The 25,529-nt window shown below is 36.8% G+C and overlaps 1 long non-coding RNA gene across 2 annotated transcripts; it reads left to right on the top strand.

Moving 5' to 3' along the window:
* Positions 1-592: 592 nt before the first annotated feature.
* LOC109016021 lies at positions 593-4,872 on the top strand. Of its 2 annotated transcripts, none has more exons than XR_004798038.1 (5): positions 593-938; positions 2,534-2,706; positions 2,783-3,113; positions 3,883-4,026; positions 4,127-4,872. It is a non-coding gene; the product is annotated as an uncharacterized LOC109016021 (long non-coding RNA). The 2 variants fall into 2 exon arrangements; XR_004798039.1 differs by having other exon boundaries at positions 593-929; positions 4,127-4,832.
* The last annotated feature ends 20,657 nt before the right edge of the window (positions 4,873-25,529 follow it).

The raw sequence follows: 25,529 nt of genomic DNA, 5'->3' as shown, positions 1-25,529 counted from the left end.
CTCAAAACCCTGAATTTTACATTGTATTGAACACTTGTGCTCGAGCGAGGTGTCGAGCAGAAGTCAAGCGCACGTTATCTTGAACATTGGCTCAAGCGACATGTCGAGCGCAAGTCGAGCGAACCTCTCTGGAAGAGTTCTGCTCGAGTGCTACGTCGAGTGCCTTTCGAGCGAACCTCTCTGGAAGAGTTCTGCTCGAGCGCCACGTCGAGCACACGTCGAGCGAACCTCTCTGAATGAGTTCTCCGATAGGAGGTTGGAACTCCGATCGGAGGTCAGAGCTCCGATCTTATGTCGGAGTTCCGATCAGAGGTGTCGGACTCCACTCCAGTTTGGAGTCGGAGTCGGAGTAACAATTTGGCTTCGACTCCGACGAGCACACTCTATTTTCGAAGTTTTTCTTATCTCATCGCGACTACCCATTAATATATATAAATATATATATCTTTATATATATATATATATATAAAGAGGCTACGAAACAAATTTTTATATTTTAACGAAATTACAGTAAATTTAATGAATTTCTGTTAATTTTCCGTTATATCTGTCTGGCCATCGACAGAAGAAAATAATGCTTCCAGCACCAAGTGCCTCATCCTATTCATCGTGCTTCGTCTTCCACATAGAGTTCCCGATATGCCTCGTCAATAGCTTATGCCAACCCCCAAAATCTCCCTCGGAGTGTTCAAATCTCTCTTTCAGCGTCGCTCCAAAGCCCTCTCGCGCCTCCTTTCCTCCACTACCACTGCTAACTATAACACTCATCTTACACTTTTCGAAACATTGTACAAATAATATTAGGTAAACACAGAGAGAAACTGTCAAGCCGCCGCTCACCAGAAAAGTCGGTTGATGTTTCGGAGACTCCGACGCCACAGGAGATTGAGGAAACCTGTGGTTTTTATGTGGCTTCTTCGGAGAAGGAGGTGGATTCGGTGATTTTTAACATAATACCACATTGCTCTTTAATTTAATCTGTTCTCCTTTTCTCAATGTCAATGGGCGACTTTCCATGCTCTCTCTTTTGATTCCAGTTTTTTGGCTGGACCGCTTCGGATTTAGTCTTTTAATTTATTGTTCTTCCCAAGCACTGATTTGGGTTTGGTACCCTATGTTTATGGGTGCAATATCCTAACTTAAAGGACATTGTCCAACCAATAAATCTCTTGAAAACCCAAAATTTTCCTGTAAAAATACAGAGATTTTATTATTTTGTGATGAAGAGAGGATGGCTTTTAATAAAAAAGTTAAGGTTTTTTGCGTTTAATTTCTATGGATTTTGTTTACTTTTTGTTTGTCGTTCATTTTCTTGATGTTAGGCGTTCAAATATGCAAGCTTTTGATGGGTTTGTACGTATTTTGGTTCTCGTTTATTTTGGGCTTCTAGAATATAGAAGTTGTTTTTGAACTTTTGTTTCTGTTAATTTTTTTCTTTTTTATTGCTATTTTTAGTTTGCATTGAGGAAGTCCTCCTGGATTTTACCTCCTAATTTTGGATATCATTTTTTTTAAGCAATCCTGTTAGAGATCACGATGACCGTCTATTTATAATGATGATTAAGAGAATAGCCTATTGATCCCTTTTTATTTCTTGGAGAACTCAAAGTATGATACATGCATGTTGAAGTTTATGATAAATGCATGAACTGGCAGCTGGCCTGCAAGGTATATCGTTAAGGGATCACCAACGGAGGGACTCTGCCATGGAGGAACTCGGTCACGCACGACGACCTGCAAATGAGTAGTAACTTCAGCAAACGTTGGAGTGGAAACAATGTGTTGTAGGCAGTAATGTTGTTAGTAAAAAAGATTAAAATGCACAGCGTTTATTTTTGTTATTTGGTTTTGTCATCTGACTTTTACTTTTCATGCTTGATAATTAGTTTTCACTAGCAGGATTTTTTGATCTCTTGCGGTTGTGTATATTGCCTTTGTATGTTAAGAAGTTAATCTCCAAAATTGGAAGTACTTTGGTTTGTGATTCAACAATGGGATTATGATGTTTTCTTTCCATGATATTGAATCTTTTTTACTTGCAGGAGATAGTTTCAATACCCTGTTTTTTCACCACCAAATCTTCTGGTTCTCTTCATTTAACATCAAACTATTCAAAGCTGGAGTCTATTGTCAAATTTAATTGTTGTTATGATTGGCAATCTAGATGTTTACAGGGGGCATGGCATTATAGTTGCATTGGCTCTTTTTATGTTGATTATAGATTCTTCCCCTTGTTCTTGTTTCACTTCCATTTTAAATGGTGTGCCATTTGTTTTCATTGAATGTGGCCTGACCATCTCAACCCTTCATTCACAGTGGTTAAAATTCTATAGAGGTCGAAGTTCCTTTCTCATTTTCTCTTCAGATTTTACAATTTCTCTTAAAAAAAAAGAGAAAACAGGTTCTCCCCCATTGTGGCATGTAGCAGGCAGGCCTGTAATGGGTGGCTTTGCTAATTACATTTTGTTTTGCAATCTGATTATTATGGGACTTAGGTGGCAAAACTGATTAGATGCTGCTTCTTGGTTTGTAGGTTGGTGAACTTAAGAAACTGGTAGAAGAGGGAAAAATAAAGTATATTGGTCTATCTGAAGCCAGCCCTGACACAATAAGGAGGGCACATGCTATCCATCCAATCACAGCTCTACAAATGGAGTGGTCTCTCTGGACACATGATATTGAGGAAGAGATAATCCCACTTTGCAGGTTTGTTCAACTTATAGCTCAAGTATTTACTAATTATGTTGTTCAGAATTATGACTTGATTGTTTTGTGCATGTAGGGAAAATGGAATTGGAATTGTTCCATACAACCCTCTTGGTCGTGGTTTTTTTGCTGGCAAAGGAGTTGTGGAATAGTTTTACCAATAAGATACTACAGTTCTCGGTTTTGCTTCTTTTAGAATCTTGCTTAACCGTGGCTGTTTATTGTCTTAGAACTTACTGTTTTTTATTCCGCTTTACCATAAGATACTACCACAACTATTTTTAATGATGAAAAATGGATAGAGTGATGAATTTCATCTAATCTTTTTGTGTACTTGTTATGGCATGACTGTCGAGAGATGTCCGGATAATCCGATGCTTAGTTGTCGTGAGATTTTAGATGGAAAGGTAAATGAATCTCTGTACAAATTATGCCTCTGATTTTCTATGGATTGACTTTGATGTTTTATAACTTGTATTGACTTTGAACTAAATCTTCATATTATGCTATATGTCTTTATAGCCTGGTAAATACATGTGGTAAACTTATAAAGAAGTGTATGAATTGGTAATTAAAGTGGGAAATGCTATGCGAAGTTGTGGCTTTGGGGATCAGAAGAACCCTAGGGCTGAATGTTGGCATCAGAAGAACCCCACATATGGCATTCCTTGGTAATCCTGGATCAGGCAGTTGCTGGCAAGTTTGTTTGTATCTCATAATGATGTTTCTTTATTTTCCTTTAACACTGAAATTCCTGTTTATATTGCGATGCTAAAAACTCAGACAAAAACATTCAAAAAAATAATTGATTTTGATCGGATGGTAATAATCTAGATCATCTCCATATATAAAGGCCACTAGCTAGCTTTATATATAACACAAAAGAAAAGATTAAGACAAATGTATTTAATTTATATATTTTGGTAATTATATATATGTTTGAAAATAACTAATTGATTTAAGAAAACAATATTAATCTTGAAATCATGTACGTCTACATGAACTGATTATGAAATATTATAGTACTTGTTACTTATAATATTTATTTGCATGACTTCATCCAAATTAAGTTAGATCATAGCTTTAAAATAATTAACGGTGATTAATTATTTTAAATAAAAAATGAATTATCATAGAGTAATTAGTGAAAGGTGGTTATATATCTGGGATGTGCAGGTGGTGGAGGTCGACTCGATTATGGAGTTCATGTTGTATCTGTTGAGCTCATCTTCTCGGTCTGATGAAGTTTTGGGGTCCGAACTAGAGTCCCCCATGTCAGTCATCTCCACTACCTCCCCGATGCCGTTTTATTCAAAACAGGTTAGTACGTTGTTTTCCATAATTTTCATTAATCCTTATTAATCATAATCAAATAATTTATTTATTCAACTATAAATTAAGACCACTTTTGATGCTGTAGCTATAGATATTTTGGAAGGAGAAGACAAGATTTATTGGCGCCCTTCTAAGAAGGGAGTTTTCACAGCACGTTCATTCTACCATTCCTTGACCATGCACACCTCAGCCCGTTCCTTTCCATGGAAGAGCATATGGAGGACAAAGGCACCTCTAAAGGCAGCCTTTTTTGTTTGGACAGCTTCTTTGGGGAAGATTCTTACTATAGACAACCTGAGGAAATGTGGAATCATAGTTATGGACTGGTGTTATATGTGCAAGAAGAGGGGCGAGTCCACTAACCATCTCTTACTACATTGTGAGATTGTCAGGATCTTGTGGAACGAAGTTTTTGCTCGATTGGGTTTAGCTTGGGTGATGCCGGAAAGGGTATGTGACTTTCTAGCCTCGTGGAGAGGTATTCGGGGCAACCCTCAAATTGCATCCATATGGAAAATGATACCTATATGTCTATGGTGGTGCATTTGGAGGGAGAGGAATGCAAGAAGTTTTGAAGATCAAGAGCGATCGATGGAAGAGCTTAGAAATCTGTTTTTCAATACCTTACTTCATTGGTCGATTGTAATTGATTTTAATGGCATGTCTTTTCATGAATTCCTTGTATCTCTAAACTAGCAGGCACAGGCGTTGCTCTTGTATATGTCCCGTATACTTGAGCTTTTTGCCTCCTTTTGATCAATAAAATTTTGTTTACCGATAAAAAAAAAAAAGATATTTTGGAATGCAATGATCTATTTGGCTTGCGATGTTTATTTATAGGACCATGTTATAGCTTCTATTAATGCTCTTCTTTTATAATATATCACAGCGTGTAATTATTTATAAATTACATAAACATTACATCATTATTTAATTAATTAAAAATATTACGTCTTTATTAATAAAAAATTAGTTCTTAACAAAAATATATATATATATATATATATAAAAACTAAGCAAATGTGCATTGCACGTTGCTTTCACCTAGTGTGTATATATATATATATATATATATACACACACACAAACGTCTACCTAATTAATTTAGATTTAATATTATTTTTATTGGAATTTTAAAGTCATTATTGACTTCAAACTAATTACATTTAATATGGTTTTTAATCTAATCAGTTGAGATTTTAACATGATCATATCAATCATAGATATATATTAATCACTTTTATATATCATGAAATATATGATAAATACTAATTAGATGATAAGTATGGGATAATAGAAACAAAAAAGTGCCAACATGAAATTAAAATCCCCAACCAAATAAAAGTTAAGCAATGTATGAGCTGATTGAATACATATATAATCTAGGAATTGGAATATGAAAGATTAATTCAAGATAAGTGTTAGTTTTATAATTAATATATCTTACAAAAGTAATTAGTTTGTAAACAAATCTAATGTCCATATAAAGGCAGATCAATTTGTAAGATTTCTTTATAATAGACTAAGCATTTCCCTCCATTTAAATCAATTCAGTGAATTCACCCATGTGAGTGAACAAATTACATACCAAACAAAAAGAGAAAAAAAAATTATATTACTGTTATTAATTGATACGTACCAATTAGTAAATTCACAATTAGCTTTTCATTGTTTAGCTTTTTTTTGTTGGTGAAAATCTGTGCATCTCTGGAAATTTTGGTTAAAGTTGTGCTCATTAGACTCATATGACAGATAAATAGTTTATTATAAGCTTGAACAGTTACTGGTATTTCGTAATCGTGATCATGGTGATCATCAGTAGGACCACTAAATACTAGTCTGTGAGTCGATGCACTCATGTTTTTCTTTTCTTTCTTCTTTTTTAATGTAGAGATAAGGAAATGTTTTAATCTATAACAAAGTTATGGTGTGCGGAATCGACAAACATGCCATACTAATACATATATATATATATATATATATGTATGTATATAAGAAAAACTCTACTTGCAATCGGTTGGTAATCCCACGTAACCGGTTGCATAAAAAGTATTATTTTTTTCTACTCATAAAAGTATGAAAAACTGTATTTTTTTTCTTTTTTAATGTAGAGATAAGGAAATGTTTTAATCTATAAAAAAGTTATGGTGTGCGAATCGACAAACATACAGTAATAATTAATTAATTATATAGTGAATTGCCACTATGTATTTAAAATTTAATAGGGGTCTTAGCTAGACCTAAAGGAAATTATATGCGTATATATATAGATATATATATATATATATATATATATGGTTCTCAGAAGAATGAGAGAAGAAGGTGACTGCCTCTACTTGGCTTTGACTACCTCGAGATTTTCACGATTGGTAAATATCTTCGAGTTGCATGCATTACATCCAAGTGTAACTCACTAGAAGATGTCCAAGTAAAGAAAATCCATCTGATATGATGACCAAGTCTTTGCCAACTATCAAGTTTGTCTGAACTTGATTAACATAGGGAGCTGTTAAGTACCCCTCATAGGGGAACAATGCAGGAACATTCTTAAGAGGAGAGAAGCAACTCTCTGCCTCTCTCAGTAATTAATCTGATCAACTGAAACCGCTCTCTCTCCTAGAGTTCTCTCTACCTCTCAGTTGTGTTTCTCGACAACCCTCTACACATTCTCACAGTTTCTTGTATCTCCCTTTATGGATATGGAGCGGTTGATTCACCAAACATAAGCCATTTCTTGGGAAGGTTTAAACCTATCCCCTGAAAATGAACCTGCAAATGGTGATCCTGAATTAGCTCTCATCGGTAGAATAGTTGCGACTCGACCGCTGAACAAAATCTCCCTACATGCTTCCTTCAGAGTCGCCTGGAGCTTCCTTAGCAAGTTCCACATTGAAGATCTTGATGTAAACACTTTCCTCTTTACTTTTCAAAATGCTGGTGACAAAAAGCGAATTCTGAGCCAAATCCCTTAGAACTTCATAGGGCACCTCATCATCCTAAAAAACTGTCCTACAGAAACTACATGGAAAGAGATTTGTCTCAACTCATCACCATTCCATATTCAAATCCATGGGCTTACTATAAACCATATGACAGAAAAAAATGCTTACAAAATTGGGAATGCGCTTGGGACTTTCCTAGGTGTGGATGTTGATCCTCTTTTTGGATTAGCTTGTAAGAAATTTATTAGAATAAAGGTCGATTTAGACATCACTAAACCTCTGAAGCAAGGAGTATGGGAACCAAGAGAAAACAATTTTAACACATGGGTCTCGTTTAAATACGAACGTCCTTTTTATTTTTGTTACGCCTATGGAAGGATTGGGCATTCTCAAATTTTCTGCATTCTCTAAAGTCTAACATAGAACAAATGCCATTTGGACCTTGGCTACGTGCAGAATCCCTTATTTTCATGTCAGTTAGTCCCATTCACCGAGGTTAAGAAAGTGTCCCTAGAATCTCCATGGATTTTTCTCCAGAAGAAGAAAGGACTCAAGAAAGAAGGGATCTTCCCAACATTGAAATGCTAGAAAATAGGGCCTTTGGTTCGTCAGCCCTTATTCTACCAATGCTTCATTCTCACGAACAAACAAAAGACGATTTCAAGAGGAAAGAAAAAGTTGTTATAACAGAAGATGACCTATCAGTAAGAGGAAGTTCATTCGTTAGAGGAAAATTGGGAAAAAACTGGGACTTTCATCAAGCTGATAATCAGACCTTTCTCAAAGTTGATAATCCGATTAGAGTTATTCTCCCTCTGAGCTTATTTCCAGGAAAAACCCAAACGAGTATCATTTCAAATCTCATGTAGATGCAATCGGCAAACATAGTGGAATTCCCAAGGCAATCTAGTGGAAAAGCCAATGAAAATTCAACTCAACTCCCAAATTTCGACAAGGCAGAGGGAGTTCGGGCCAAAACTAACATCTCCATAGAGTTTCCCAGCCCCTTGCAGCGGTGTCTTCTGCGACTTTCTTAATAGCCCTCATAGCGGAGTCCTTTGCAGTGCTCACAGCGGCGTCCTTTGCGACGCTCATAACGACGTCCTTAGTGATGCTCACAACGACGTTCCAGCTGGTGAACTCCCCCTGGATTGGATGGTAAGGATGGCCCCGTCAACTGTAGTCTACAGTGGCCCTCAGACTATAATAAATGGCCTTCCAACAACCAAAACTCTCTCATTCACGCCGGGTGTTAACTCTCTCCCACCAAACTTCGATCTATCAATCGCTCAAGAGACACGAGGTTCTCAATCAATCTCTCAACAGGTCTTCTGTAGTAACCTCACGAGAATGGACTCGACGAATTTTATTCTCTCTCCATCTACAAACATTGAAGAATGGGTCTCCAGTTCGTTGAAGACGAAAGCCGAAATCTTTATGCGAACTAAATTGACTGGCATCTCATTGGTGGGAAGCAATAACTCACAACAGATTTCAACTAGTCATTCCCTATAGGATCCACAAGAGACAGAAGCATGATTGAAAAGCCCACTAGTAGGTATGACCCATCATAATAAATGGAAGTCCGGTCCCCCTTTCAATGCACTAAGCCCGTTGGACCCAAAACCAAAACAATTAAATTTTGTCTTCTATTACTTATCACCCAGTTGTTTTAAGTGCTCACTCGGCAGATTCAAGGCCCAATATACGTTCTATTGAGTCCTCGCTACAAGTGGTTTCTCAAGCAAGTACTCAGAAAAACTCAACTTCACTAATCCCTATCAAAAGGGTGGCACCTCTATCTAACCAATGCTCTAATCCACCAAGAGCAAAAGTGCAAAAGACAATTGAGGTTGATAACAACATTTTCAAAAATGTTGGGAATGAGGAAAAAGAAACGGCTAGTTTGTTACTTTCCATCAAATCAAAAGGAGCATCATTTGGTAAGGCTAAAAAAATAAAGGAAGCTGCCAGATCAAAGCCATACACCAGAGCTTCATTCAAGGCATCACTACCCGGAAAATCCAAGAAAGCTAATGTGGCGGGCTCTACCATACCTCCAGCTCTTTCATGAAGTCCCTGATTTCGAATTGCAGGGGTCTAGCCCGCCCTACGGCAATAAGAAGTTTAAGGGTTTTTTAAATAATTTTAATCCAGATATTATCTTTTTGTCGACAACCATGGTGTCTAATGATAGCACCTCTACTATTGTAAACAGTCAAGGTTCCCAACTTTTTGTACACGTCCTGGCCTCAGGAAAAAAAAGTGGCCTTTTGTTATTATGGCGACCGGGTGTAGATATTGAGCCGGTTCATATTAATGCTAATGCTATTTCTACTTTGGTTTATTCTGATCCTCTCAATAATCCTTGGTTAGCAACTTTTGTTTATGCCCCAGCACAATGGCAACAAAAAACAAATTTCTGGACTCATTTGGATTCAACTCATGGCTCATTTAATGGTCCATGGCTCTACATAGGTGATTTCCAACGATTTATTAGGCCAACAAAATAAATATGGTGGCAGACCAGTAACATCCATATCCATAGGCGGCCTACAAAGTTTGATGGATTCTCATGGCCTCGTTGATATTGGGTTCTTGGGACCTATTTTCACATAGACAAATAATCGAATGAAAAAGGCAATGATTAGAGAACGTTTAGACCGTGGTATTGCCAATGCAAATTGGCGCCTACTTTTTCTAGATGCCACTGTTCAACATATTGTTTCTTCAACATTTGATCATAATCCCCTCTTGCTTAACACTATGAAGATAAGGAAGAATCTATCTCCTTTCAAATTTGAAGAATTCTGGACTCGAGAGCCATTCAGCAATGTTATAATTCAAGAGATATGGAACTATCATTTCTACGGGAACCTTGCCTTTATTCTGTGTAATAAAATCAAAGAAAGAAAAAAGGCACTCAAGCATTGGAATAAAATCCACTTTGGGAAGATTTAGACCAATATCCAGCACCTCGAGTCAGAGATAAGCAATCTCCAGAGTAATCTGCCGAACCAGTGGAGCTTACAGAGGGAGAAGTTTCTTCACCACAAGTTTCAAGAACAACTCAAAAATGAAGAAATTCTTTGATGACAAAAATCAAGAATCAACTGGTTCACTACAACTGACCTAAATACAAAGTTTTATTATCTGTCAACAAATATTTGCCGAAGAAGAAATGAGATCGACTCAATCAAGCTAAGCCCAGGTAATTGGACAATGGATCAAGATATCATTGAATTTACTTTCATAGATTATTTTTAAATCCATTTATACCTCTACAACTCCTATCTTCCTTGAGCACCCTGAAAACTTTTTTGAAAGACAGATTTCAAAGTATGAAAATAAACTCCTAATAGCTATGCCTTCGGAAGGGGAAATTCTTGGTGCACTCAAACAAATTCTAAATCATAAGGCACCGGGACTAGACGGGATGACAGGTCTTTTCTATAAACATTATTGGCATATTATCAAAAAAGATGTGGTCACGGCGGTTCAAAATTTCTTTAGAAGTGGGAAACTTCTGAAACAAATAAACCACACCCACATAACCCTCATCCCAAAAATGGTAAACCCTGTTTCCCCTCAGCATTTCCGGCCAATAAGTCTGACAAATGTCATTTATAAAATCATCACAAAAATTTTGGCAAACCGACGAAAAAAATCCCTTCCATCCATAATTTCACATTTCCGAACGGCCTTTGCTCCCGGTCGCAATATCATGGAAAATTCTATAATATCCTATGAGATGTTTCATCACCTAAAACATCACAAGGGCCAGAAGAAAGGTCAAATAGCTTTAAAGCTGGACATGGAAAAGGCTTTGGACTTTATTGAATGAGATTTTCTTTATGCTGTTATGAGAGCTTTGGGTTTCAACTCTACTTGGATAAATCTCATTAAAAAATGAATTTCTACAGTTACATTCTCTATCCTCATCAATAGATCTCCAAAAGGTCTCTTCAAGGTACAAAGGGGTCTTCCAATTTTACTAATACTCACTTCCTTAATCATTAAGTAAAATTAAAAAAAAATTAAATACAAAAAGAGTAATAGATAAGTAGTAATAGAATAGTAACCCTATCATTATTCAACTCTAAATATTATATATATATATATATATATATATGGTCCACTCTTTTTGAATTTTTCCTTTATGCCTCCATCCTAGCCTATAAAATGACCAGCATCTACGTGAAGTCTTGCAAGAGACCCAAACAAAAACTTTGAGAAGCGAAGATTTTCTTGAAAAAAACAATGGGTTTGCGTAGGATTTTCTTGGAATTAGTGTGATGTGTTGCTGTGCTGATATTGTCGGAAATGGGTGCTGCAGCCGTAGAATTTCCAATAGCCCTGAGCCTTCACTGCCAGGATCGGTGTGGAGATGTTCCAGTTCCATATCCATTTGGTACAACTGAAGATTGCTCCCTAAATGATGATTTTTTGATAAGATGTGACAATTCGTCCGGCCGTCCCCAACCAATAGCCGGTGCAAATTTGAATGTCACAAGCATTTCGATGAACTCGCGGCGAGCTTGACATCTTGATGTATATAGCCAAACAATGTTACATGAAGAATAGTGCGGCACTTAAGCCTAACAAACCCTGGATCAACTGCCCGGCTTTCACAATTTCCAACACCAAAAACAAGTTTGTCACCATCGGCTGCGACACTTATGCTTATCTCAATGCTTTCCGAAATTATGAAAGCTTCTCCATAGGCTGCATTTCTGTTGGGGAAATCAACACAACGGAAGGGATAAAAGCGGTAATAAAAGAGTACACTCATGCACTCAGTGACACCAAAAATTTAACGTGGTTCGGCAACTGCCTACATCTACAGAAAAGAGCTTCACTAATAAATAGTGGAACACAAGAAAATATTACAGAGGAGGAGGATTACACTCCACTCAACTCAACTCTCTTCTTTTCTCTCAGAGCTCTCTCGGCTCTCTCTCTTTTCTTTTCTCTTTAGGTGTATTGAAGCTCTTGCCTGAAGCTTCAATTTATAGGAGCCTCAATGTGTGAATGCATTTATTTGCATTCATTAGGTAGTTGGGCGCTGGGGGTTGAGGGTTAAGCGCTGAGCAGTCAACAATGACTGCTCAGGGCATGGACTTCAACAATTTCTACAAGCAAAAGTCTTACAAATGTCGAAAATGGACCTTGCACTGGGATTGGGTGTTGCCAGGTTGACATCCCAAAGGGATTGAGGAACTTTACTTTGGAAGCTCGTAGCTATTCCAATCACACAAATATCTCTGATTTCAATCCATGCAGCTTTGCTTTTGTGGCTAAATAGGATGACAAGTTCAATTTCTTCTCTAGTTATCTTAAAAGCCTGCAAGGGAATGAGACCTATCCAATGGCTTTTGATTGGGCAATCGGGAATAAAACATGTGAAACTGTTCTTAACAAGCGAGATTACGAATGTGGGGGTAACGCCTTATGTGATGTTCCCCCAGAAGGGGTCGATGGGTATCGTTGCAAGTGCAAAGAAGGTTATGAAGGAAACCCATACCTCTCTGATGGTTGTCAAGGTACGTATGAGTTGCGTATCTAACAAAAGCTTCTCCAAAATCTTAAAGGAAACAACTTTTATATAGAATCATGAAACTTTTCAATTGCATTATATTAATGTGTGTGTGTATATAAAACCAATACGTACATGGGTGGTTGGACCCCATTCATGATCTCTCTCTCTCACACGATTGATACTCTTTGGTCAACATGATTGCCAGCTGCATGGACATTGATATGTCTTGCTAGATACTGAAATCAACAAGAGTAATTAATATTTTAAAATCTTAATTAATATTCTACTCTGATCATTTTTTGTGTATGTATATTTACCTTTAAACTTGTTGATGACAATGATAAGAATAAAAGCAATATATATACAACTAACACTACCAGTAGATCAAAAGTAATATAAAAATCTACTAATTAAATATGTTATCTTTTATCTTGTTATTTTTAAGCGTTAAGACTTAAGACTTGATATAAAAGTAAGAGCACAACTCAAAAAATTATTGAATTAGAGTCCCTTTGGTTCCTCCTCAAACTTTAGAACCCAGAATATATAGAAGCGGATCGATTAATAGAGTACTTAATTATATATATATGGGTAAGACCTTAAATATTATTTCATGTATACTTATGTGATTCTCTTTATCTAAATTAAGGAACTTAATGATAGTTTAAATATTACTACTTTGAACAAAAAGTAATCAATCCCATGGATCTGTTTCAATTAAAGGGATCGAGTTGCATGCTGCTGTCAAGACTTGAGTGTAAAATTAAACCACCCAGGTATTACACCCAAGCTTGACGCGCTCTCTCTATGGTCTAGAAATTTTACAATGAGCTCAAATGCACTAGAAAAATGAAATGAAAAAAATAAAAAATAAAAAATAAAAAATGTTTGTGATGATTAAAAAAATACATGAAAAAAAATAAAAAATGAAATGCACGTTTTGCTTAGCGATGGATGGTGTTTTATTATTACACTCGTATGAACAGAGAGATCCGTGATTTTTCATAAGGAATGGCTCATCTCCCACGTTTTGCCCTACTTTTGCTGGCTTAGTGCTCGGTGGGCCTTCCCTGTTTCATGCATGATTATTAAGCTAGGGCAAGATGTTATGAACCCAACTACGATTGGGCTGTGCTTGTTGGGCCTCCAACTTAGTTGTTATCTTTTACTTTAATTGAGTTGTTTAGTGGCCAATGAGCTTAGTTAATGTTAGTTAGAATTGGCCCTTAGCCTTAGTTGGTTGTTGCAGAATTAGGTCCTCATCTTCTAAAACAACGCCTCTGTGTCTTACTTGGTGTTCCTCCAATGGGTAGATGTTTCTCCCATAAATATACTCGATATTGAGCTTCACATAGTAAATAGTGAAGGAAGAATCGACTAAGATTTTTAGATTCTTCCCGTTTGGAGACTTCACTGTAGGAACCATTTGGCCATGATCTCTATAGAAATCATCATAGAGTGCACGTTGATAATTCTAAAAACATTTTTGAAGTTTTTCATTACTCAACTCCATAGCAAGATTGGTGGCTCTAGATACCACTTGTAATGGTCCTTATTGTAAATCAATGTAACTTACAGAATCTGTTGTAATGTAATAAGGATTGTTGTAAAATGAAATAGAGTGATTTGCGGAAGAAATAGTAGGCGCAGGGAAAGTGTTTGATAAAGAGTCTCATAGACTCATATGCTTTGATAAGGAAAACTTCGAGGGTTTCCAAATTCCATACACAAATAAGTTCTTTTCCAGATTTTAGAATTCAGATCCAAACAAGGACCCTCATTTCCTCTACATATACTAGAAGATGAGGACCTAATTCTGCAACAACCAACTAAGGCCAAGGGCCAATTCTAACTAACATTAACTAAGCCCATGAGCCACTAAACAACTTAAACAACTCAATTAAAGTAAAAGATAACAACTAAGTTAGAGGCCCAACAAGCATAGCCCAATCGTAGTTGGGTTCATAACAAATCTCTGTACAGTAGAGATTGACTATCTTCCAACTTTTCTACCAAAGATTTGTTCCATTGGGCATGATGGTAAAAGAGGATCGCTTACATCAAATTCTTGAGGTCCATCTTGTAAGTGATGGTAATATTTATGAGATAGATGAAGTTGCCAATCTTGTAAAACGGTGCTCAAGTGTCAGGGGAAGATAGGCCTACAATGCAGGAAGTGGCAATGGAGCTAGACAGGTTGAGAAGTATGGAAAAACATCAATTGGGAAAAGCAAATCTCTGTACAGTAGAGACTGACTATTGTGTAACAACATCTGCAGTACACTGTTTCAACATTGGTGTCGACGTTGGATGTTCTTCTACCAGTACAACTGTTGGATACGAGGTCAGTATGAGAACCCAAGTCTCGAAACCATTGGATGATGGCAGATAGTCGTGAGTTAGTCCTGGTCAATATATATATTTTCATGTGTTGTATCTCAATCTTCATGCTGCCTTCCTTTTCTTTTCTGTCACTAGGCTTCAATATTTCTATTAGATGTTCCTTAGAAATGTTTAAAATGATGTCGTGATGTTATCTTTCATTTTATTTTTTGTCGGATATTTGTATATATATATAAGCATGTCGTTTATGTTATGTTATTTTATACACTTTATAACTAGCTAGTTTTCTTACCAACCCAATATATAGCTTGTCGTTTCTTCTTTTCTCAGTACATTTTATTGTCCTGGCCAGTCTTGCCCCATAAATTAGGTCGATTTTCCTCATTAATTACCTAGCTACTTTCTTCTAACCTGGCATCCATGCACCATTGTGGTTAAGTTAAAAGAATATTGATACTAAAATAGGAAATTCATAGCATGCACCAAGTGTAGTGTTGTTTACAAAATAAAGCGGTTCTTGCGGCTATCTCAATTGCCGCAAAAATCCCAAAAAGCACCGCAAATATTTTTTGGCTTTGATTGATAGGGGCCGCTAAGTGGACGCAAAGGTTGCGATAGATTTTTTAGTCGCAAATACAGAATACTTTTGCAGAGAAAATAGTCGCCGAAAATGTGAACATTTATGATTGCCACAAAACTAAAGATCGGTAGCAAAAACCAACCATTTTTGACAACTTATTGTCGTCGTAATAATATTCGCGGCACACATGAGGTTGTCGCAAATAGCCATGGGAGATGAAATGAATGATAGTTTTTCACTAATTGCAGTTAAATTACGACGAAGTCATTAATGTCGCAAATATGGAGGATGAATGGATATGGCGGAAATTGCAATTGGTTTTTTTGGCCAATATTGGACTGTCGCAAATGCTCTTAAGTGTCGCAAAAGGTGCTCCAGCACATGATTTTAGATTGTTTGACCCATTCATGAATTGTTCTTTTAACTGTTCAAGCCACTCCCGAAATAGATCGCTTTTTTAGCAAAAGTTTTTCCAGCAAAATTACAGAACATATTTTTTCTATAAACATGACTACACCTCAATTGCTTGACTCATGAACCCCAGGTAATGCTACTGAATTATGTCCCTCTGCCAACTTACCAATTGGGTATAGATGATCTATACGAAAATATGAGTGACATATATATAGATTCCATATCAAATGAGCAATACTATCATTTATATAATAATGGCCCATATAGAGTAGCTTCCATACGGATCAGGTCTCAGAGCTAGTTTCTTTCTTTACATTCAGCTTTCTATGGTGGCAGACAACCTAGAATGTAGCAGGATAAATACATGGTGGAATATATCAAAGAACATATCTTGTGTTTTTGACTGAATTTTAGCATCATATATGATAGATAGTGAAATAATGGTGCTATATAAATGACTTCTCCAGTACCAGACAACACTTGTTTCCTCAGTGATTGGGTAATCAAATTTTAACACTCCATGGTTGGAGTACTCCATCTCTCGAAATCACCAAATCAGCGGTGATCTTTCTATGTTTCTGCATCGATGCACATGTTCTTAGGTTTGATGCTAATGCTTTGTGTAATGCCCCATTCCCGGAGGTCCGGAGAGTTATCTCTTGTAATCTAAATCCAACTTCCATAACATATTCAAATACAACAATATTCTCAAAAAGTACAATTCCATTTATTCAGACCAAAAAATATATCTTTCTCTACCAGGACACCAAATAAATACCTCAATGAAATAATTTAAAAACTCCATAAATATTTAGAAATATCTAAGATTTCAAATATCAAATAACATAAAATCATAAACCTACTAAATAAGACTCTCCAATAAATATATACCCTCAGACACTTATTCCACTACGATCATCACACCTTGTTAAAACTTCTTACTCTTGTTCTCTAGCTGAACCATCAAAATTATCTGAAAAATATTAGATAAGGGGTGAGTTATCAACAACTCAGTAAGCAGAGGACATATACTAGTATTTAAACATGAGCATTTTCAGAATTCAGAATGCAAAACAAAATGTTTATCTTCAGAATGCAGAAACAAAAGCATTTATTTTCAGAATGTAAATATCAAAACATGTTACTTAAAGATCAGAGCGAAACTTAAAAAGAAAAAACATTCTTATTCAAAAATCAGTTGGCATATCAAAATCAGAGACATCATCTTCATCAATCAGAGCATCACATCCGGACAGATACCATGTTTAACCCCCGTGGTAGGGTTATAAACCACCATTATAAAACGTGGAATGGCCGTATCCACTATTATAACCCGTGGTTGGCCTGTATATCATGTTTAACCCCCGTGGTAGGGTTATAAACCACCATTATAACCTGTGGAATGGCCGTATCCACTATTATAAACCGTGGTTGGGCTGTATACCATGTTTAACCCCCGTGGTACGGTTATAAACCATTATTATAACCCGTGGTTGGACCGTATCCACTATTATCACTCGTGGTTGGGCCGTAACAGAACATCGAATAGAACATCATAATCAGACTTAATCAGAATACATAATAAGAATCTCATGCCAATGTTTTCAGATGCCACTTCATATCAAAAGCTAAAAACTGAACATTTTCAGATTATTCCACATGTTTGAAATAAACAGAATCAAAACATTTTCATTTATACACAACAAAAACTTTTAGATTTTCATATTCGCTCTTTTTGCATGATCAGAAACAGAATGTACACAATTAGCTCATGTCTACACCAGTCATGACAGAAAATGCATTCTCTTATATAGTTACGTATGCAGAACACATATCTGAGATTGTTTTCTGATTTCTTTTCAAAACAAATGCATATTTTCAAAAGCAACCTAATTTTATTTTATTTTATGCAAAGTCTAGCATAGGAACCCCGCTTACCTGGACTTCTTAGCTTATTTAAAAATTCTCCTAAAAAATGTCGAGTCGACTATAAATCGTCACGTATAAAAATAATCACGTAATTCCCGTAAATTTCCAATGGAACATGTATTTCAAAATTTAAGCCTAAGAAGCTAAATTAACCTATTTTAATTCCTCAAAATCCTAAACTTTCAATCCCTAAAAATATCATCACTTCCCAAACTCCTCAATATCCTATTCGATCTCTGACTAAAGTATTGAATTCTAACTTACTTATTGAAAAACTCAAACTACCAATTTTAATACTAAAAAGAATAATTATACCAAATTATTTTAAAGTATACAACATTTATTTAGTAAACTCGATCATATCTCAAGTGTTTAAAAAAATAAAATTACATAGTTTTCGTTTACTTTCAAAAGAAATCTTTACATAACAAAAATTTAAATCACTTAGAAACATTTCTGTATATAGAAGTTTTTAGGCTACTATAAAAGAAAATAAGGCTCACCTATACATATTAAAATTTAAAACAGAATAACATAGCTTGTAACTCAACGGGTAACAATATAATTTCATCATAAAAAATATTTTATGCAAGACCTACTTTACGCTAAGCTTTGTTATTTGAAAACATGCTCATACTACGTGAAGTAAGTTTACGCGGTAGAGGCTCACCGTGAGGGAAGGGAATGTGCGACAGCGTATGGAGTTGGCTGAGGTCGGCAGTGGTGGGTGCGGCGCCTGGGCAGTGGAAAATAATAGAGAGGGAGAGAGAGATGAACGAGAGAAGCACACAGAGTGAGGGAGAGACGGAAAGGAACCGAGAGAAAAGAGAAAAAAATAAAAAGAAACGGCGTGAGCTTACCGGGGCCTGAGGCAGCGTGTGGCAGACTGGGGTGACGGGAAGTCTTCACCGATAGTTTCTGTATACACTTGCGGTGGTTGATGGCAGTGAGAAAGAGTTTGGGATAGCTGTAAGTGGTGGCTCTGTTTTGGTGTGGGAAAAACAGAGGACAACGGCTGGCGGCTTTCCGTTCGGAGTAGTGTCTTCCGTCGTGCAAGGGCCAATCGTGAGGGTTGCGGCGTGGAAGAGTTTGGTAGTGGGATTGCCCTTTGGTGGTGGTTGTGAGGTCTCTCGTGGGGTTCGGGCAGTGGCTATCACATGGTGGTACGCTTGGCTGGATTGGTGAAAGCGCATGAAGGGTGGTGCATGGCAGCATGCGTGAAACAATGGTTGGGCGCAGTTGGGGTGGTGGATGCGGGGTTGAGGAAGAAGGATGGGCTACTACAAAGAGCCTAGCTTGGGGAAGATGATTACATCTGCAAGAGGGGCTGTGCAGTGTGTATGAAATGTGTAACGCATATAAATATAGAAAAACAAAAGAAAAGCCCAAGGAGGATCAGAGGAAGAAACTGCAAGAAAGACGTGCATGGTGTGGAGTACTGCGTGCGGAACTGATCCCTGATGGCTTGGGCTTTTTGGGCCCATAAGAAAAATATTAGGCCCACAACTTGGATATTGAAGCATAAAGATTGGGCTTTTTCTTTAGACATGGGTCTCAACTCAATTTCTAAGGAAAAATAAAATAATTCAACTTGTCTAAAAATTGTCGATTGAATTCTCACATTAGCCCTTTAGAAAAAAAAATCCTAATTATCAAGTCTAAAAAAATTATAATCTGTCAAAACAAAGATTTTAAACCCATAGTCTACTCCAAATAAAAATACTCAGAATACTCAATTGGATTTTTCATACGCATAAATCTGAAAATATTTAAAAAAAAAAATCGAGTTGGGCTGGGTCCGGATGTTACATCCTTCCCCCCTAAAAAAAAAAAAAAATTCGTCCTCGAAATTTTTACACCTAAAGCAAAGTTCAAATATCTAATACTTCACACTTATTTGTGCACCTTGTATTGTACTTCGAAAGATCATATTTAAACTATAAACTTCAACAATATAATTAAAAACCTAAAACAATTTCGAACTCTTCACATAATCCTTGAACCTTAAACCAAAGGCGAAAAAGACTCTCAAATTGTCAGTCACCAAAGCCACGCTTCCGCTGCTCACTCTAACAACATATAGTCCCGAGAACATTATATCACAAACCCATACATCAGAAAAGAACTAACCTCCACATTTAACCAGTCTGTACATTTTTTTTAACAAAACTTCACAAATAACTAACAGAGAACTCCCAAAATAATAACTGAAAACTCCGAATAATAGTATAATCAAAGTTTCCAATCTTAAGTCCTGAATAACATCAATTCACAAATTCCGAATCCTCAGAAAATTCACTTTCAACCAAACTTCAATATTCTAAGCTATACCATTAGAAAAGTTTCATCCAAGCATGATTAATCTTGACTCAACTAAAAATAAAAAGCTTTCAAGAAGAAAAAGAGTGGGGTACCTGTGATCTCATTGTTGTCGCCCTCAGCATCTTCAGATATCTGTGCAAACACTCGAGCAGGTCCCATTCTACGTTGATTGTTTTCCCACGTCGTCTGTTGGGGACCTGGAGGTGTGTTGGACTTATTCTTGTCGTCTGATAGTAATGGGCATTCTTTGATGAAATGACCAGTCTTACCACATCGAAAACATGCCCCCATTTCTCTTTTGCACTATCCAGTGTGTGTGCGGTTACAAAACTTACAGGTGTTATTTGGTTGATTTCCCTGCATTTGTCTCTGACTTGAACTGCTCCCCTCGCTTCTCTTCTTCCATGTCCCTTGGTCCATACTTGGTGATCTTTGTGGAGTAGCTCTCTTTCTCTATTCTTGCAACGCAGCACCTCTCTTAAGATTCTGTGCCAATAGCATCACTTTATGTACCAAGTCTGAAAAGTTTTGAATTTGTAGAACCATAACCCGTTCATAGATCTTGTGATTTAAACCCTCTTCAAACCTCCGGGTTTTCTTCTCTTCATCGGGAATCAAATATGAGGCGAAGCATGACAACTCTGCAAATTTTGTAGCACACTGGCGTACTGTCATGGTCCCTTGCACCCAGTTAGTATACTCTCGGGCTCTAGCTTCCCTGTTTGCTTTCGGAAAGAAGCTGTCGAAGAGGTTTTGCTTAAAGTGAGGCTAGCTCACTTCTCCAATTCCACCAACTTCTCTGATGGCTCTCTCAGAGTTCCACCATCTTTTCGCTTCTCCAATCAATTTAAAAGCTGCAAAACGAACTTTTTGTTGATCAGTGCATTCCAAAACATTGAATATCTCTTCAATGTCCTGAATTCAATCCTCAGCTGCATTGGAATCACCTCTTCCATCAAAGGTGAGCGGATGAGTGCGATTAAATTGCTCGAATGTGCAACCCCTCTCATTGTTGTTTTCGTTCAAATCTCCAAGGTTTCAAACTCGACGACGAGCAGCCATCCTGGGATCTTAATCTAAGTTAAACGTTCTAGGGAAAGAAAACGAAGCATGTATAAAAAAAATATAAAAACCAGCTAAAATATTTAAAAACAAGTTAAAAAACAAATAAATGAATCAATAAAATCTTGAGAGTGTTTTAACCCTTCTTAGCCATTTCTTTAACAAACTCATATAGTCTTTCCTATCTTCTATAATTGTAAACCCGACATCGCTCAAATTGGCTTATGTCTTTTGAAATCTAACCTCAAAAGCCTAAACCTTGAATTAATCTTATAGAAATTATCTCCCATAGTCCACAAAGTAAGCTTGTCGGATCTAAAATCCCTAAACAACAAAATCTCAAAACTCAATTATAAAGTCTTACAAAATCTAAAACCATAAAATATCCATATAATCATCCTGATAGTCCTCAAGTTCCTATACTGAAATTTTTACATCCTATGAACCCATAGATATCTAAACCTCCAAGGTTTATAGTATGCAGAATTCAAACCTGGCTCTTATACCAACTGTAACGCCCCGTTCCCAGAGGTCCGGAGAGTTATGTCTTGTAACCTAAATCCAACTTCCATAACATATTCAAATACTCCAATATTCCCAAAAAGTACAATTCCATTTATTCAAACAAAAAAAATATATCTTCCTCTACCAGGACACCAGATAAATACCTCAATGAAATAATTTAAAAACTCCATAACTATTTAGAAATATCTAAGACTCCAAATATCAAATAAAATAAAATCATAAACCTACTAAATAAGACTCTCCAATAAACATATACCCTCAGGCACTTATTCCACTACAATCATCACACCTTACTAAAACTTCCTACTTTTGTTCTCTAGCTGAACCATCAAAATTATCTGAAAAATATTAGGAGAAAAGGGGTGAGTTATCAACAACTCAGTAAGCAGAAGACATATACTAGTATGTAAACATGAGTATTTTCAGAATTCAGAATGCAAAACAAAATGTTTATCTTCAGAATGCAGAAACAAAAACATTTACTTTTAGAATGTAAATATCAAAACAAGTTACTAAAACATCAGAGCGAAACTTAAAAAAAAATCATTCTTATTCAAAAATCATTTGGCATATCAAAATCTGAGACCACATCTTCATCAATCAGAGCATCACATCGGGACATATATCATGTTTAACCCCCGTGATAGGTTTATAAACCACCATTATAACCCATGGAAGGGTCATATCTACTATTATAACCCGTGATTGGGCCGTATACCATGTTTAACCTCAGTGGTAGGGTTATAAACCACCATTATAACCTGTGAAAGGGTCGTATCCACTATTATAATCCGTGGTTGGGCCGTATACCATAAACTACCATGGTAGGGTTATAAACCACTATTATAACCCGTGGAAGGGCCGTATCCACTATTATAACCCGTGATTGGGCTGTATCCCCTATTATCACCCGTGGTTGGGCCGTAACAGAGCATCGAACAAAACATCATAATCAGACTTAATCAGAATACAGAATCTGAATCTCATGCCAATGTTTTCAGATGCCACTTCATATCAAAAGCTAAAAACTGAACATCTTCAGATTATTCCACATGTTTGAAATAAACAGAATCAAAACATTTTCATTTATGCACAACAAAAACTTTTAGATTTTCATATTCGCTCTGAAACAAAATGTACACAATTAGCTCATGTCTACACCAGTCATGACAGAAAATGCCTTCTCTTATGCAGTTACGTATGGAGAACACATATCTGAGGTTGTTTTCTGATTTCTTTTCAAAACAAACATGCATATTTTCAAAAGCCACCTCATTTTATTTTATTTTATGCATAGTCTAGCATAGGAACCAGACTTACTTGGACTTCTTAGCTTATTTAGAAATTCTCCAAAAAAATGTCGAGTCGACTATAAATCGTCACCTATAAAAATAATCACGCAATTCCCGTAAATTTCTAGCCGAACATGTATTTCAAAATTTAAGCCTAAGAAGCTAAATTAACCTATTTTTAATTCCTCATAAACCTAAACTTTCAATCCCTAAAAATATCATCACTTCCCAAACTCCTCAATATCCTACTTGATCTCTGACTAAAATATTGAATTCTTACTTACTTATTGAAAAAATTAAATTACCAAATTTAATACTAAAAGGAATAATTATACCAAAATATTTTAAAGTGTACAACATTTATTTAGTAAACTCGATCTTATCTAAAGTGTTTAAAAAAATAAAATTACATAGTTTTCGTTTACTTTTAAAAGAAATCTTTACATAACAAAAATTTAAATCACTTAGAAACATTTCTGTATATAAAAGTTTTTAGGCTATTATAAAAGAAAATAAGGCTCACCTATACATATTAAAATTTAAAACAGAATAACATAGCTTGTAACTCAACGTGTAACAAAGTAATTTCATCATAAAAAATATTTTATGCAATACCTACTTTACGCTAAGCTTTGTTATTTGAAAACATGCTCATACTACATGAAGTAAGTTTATAAGGCAGAGGCTAACTGTGAGGGAAGGGAACGTGCAACAATGCATGGAGTTGGCTGAGGTCGGCGGTGGTGGGTGCAGCGCCTGGGCAGGTGAAAATAATAGAGAGGGAGAGAGAGATGAACGAGAGAAGCACACGGTGAGAGAGTGAGGGAGAGACGGAAAGGAACCGAGAGAAAAGAGAAAAAAATAAAAAGAAACGGCGTGAGCTTAACCGGGTCTGAGGCGGCGTGTGGCGGACTAGGGTGACGGGAAGTCTTCACCGACAATTTCTGTATACACTTGCCTTGGTTGATGGCAGAGAGAAAGAGCTGGGGATAGTTGTAAGTGGTGGCTATGTTTTGGTGTGGGAAAAACAGAGGACAATGGTTGGCGGCTTTCCGTTCGGGGTTGGTGTCTTCCATCGTGTAAGGGCCAATCGTGAGGGTTGCGGCGTGGAAGAGTTTGGTAGTTGGACTGCCCTTCGGTGGTGGTTGTGTTGTCTCTCATGGGGTTCGGCCAGTGGCTATCACATGGTGGTACGCTTGGCTGGATTAGTGAAAACGCATGAAGGGTGGTGCATGGCAACATGCGTGAAACAATGGCTGGGCGCAACTGGGGTGGTGAACGCAGGGTTGAGGAAGAAGGATGGGCTACTGTAAAGAGCCTAGCTTGGGGAAGATGATTACAACGGCAAGAGGGGCTGTGCAATGTGAGTGAAATGTGTAACGCATATAAATATGGAAAAACAAAAGAAAAACCCTAAAGAGGATCAGAGGAAGAAACTGCAAGAGAGTAGGTGTGGGCTGCGTGGCCCTGCTTCTGCCTCGCCCACTGTGTGGCAGGGCGGACCACCCGCCCGCATCTGGTACTTTTTCTGGGGGCGGGGGCTGGATGGGGTGACCCCCGCCTCGCCTCGCGCCGCCCATATATATATATATTTATATATATATAAAAAAAGCTACGCATGAAACAACGTCATTTCATGTTTGGGTTAATAACGAAATCCTACCCCCCGATTCCCTCCCTCGCTCAGTGCTCACTTCCTCCCACCCGTGCTGCAACTCGTCTCTCCCTCTCTCTGAGTTCCCGGCGTCGCACCCAGCCACCCAGTCCGTCTCTTTGCATCGCCGTCCCCTTCAACGTCACCGTCGCACGACTCGCATCCGACCCTCTCTCTGCATCTCTGTCACCGAGGATCCGAAGGTAAGAAGCTTTATCCCATTTTATTTTTTTTGTGATTTATATTTTTAATGGAGATTGGAGGATGGATGGGGTTTATCGGAGATGGAGGATGAGATTTTTGTGAATTGTGTGCTGTGGAGCTTAGATTGTGCATGTGGTTTGGTTTGAACTTTGAATGAGTTCGTGACTCAGTGCAAGTGAATTGTTTTTGTTTTCTGTAATTATTTTTTTTGTTTGATTTATACTTTAAAGAGTGCCATATTATTTGTTTCTAAGACTCTAATTAATTGGGATTGGAACCCCTAAATTAATTTAAGTTTTGGATTAAATTAATTTAGGGCTCCAATCCGAAACCTAAATTAATTTAGGGGTTTCAATCTTTGAAACTCCTAAATTAATTTAGTGTTTCGAAATACCCTAAATTAATTTAGGGGATTCAAAGATTGAAACCGCTAAATTAATTTATCTTTGAATCTCCTAAATTAATTAAATTTTATTGCATGCATACATACCATTTTTAAGTTTTTTAAATTCAATTTTATACGTAAGTAGTGCATGCAATTTATGATCATGAGCAATATATATATGCATTAATAAATAAAATTGTAAACCATATGTGCCTTCGTAGATAGGGCATACTTCTATGTAATTGGCAGTTGATGCCCATTCTTGTTAATAATACTTATTTTACTTATAAAAAAAAA

The sequence above is a fragment of the Juglans regia genome, chromosome 13 (genome assembly GCF_001411555.2).
Source record: "Juglans regia cultivar Chandler chromosome 13, Walnut 2.0, whole genome shotgun sequence".
NCBI classification, from domain to species: Eukaryota; Viridiplantae; Streptophyta; class Magnoliopsida; order Fagales; family Juglandaceae; genus Juglans; species Juglans regia.
The sequence above is the reverse complement of the archived record's forward strand: the minus strand, read 5'-3'. Positions and strand labels throughout refer to the sequence as shown.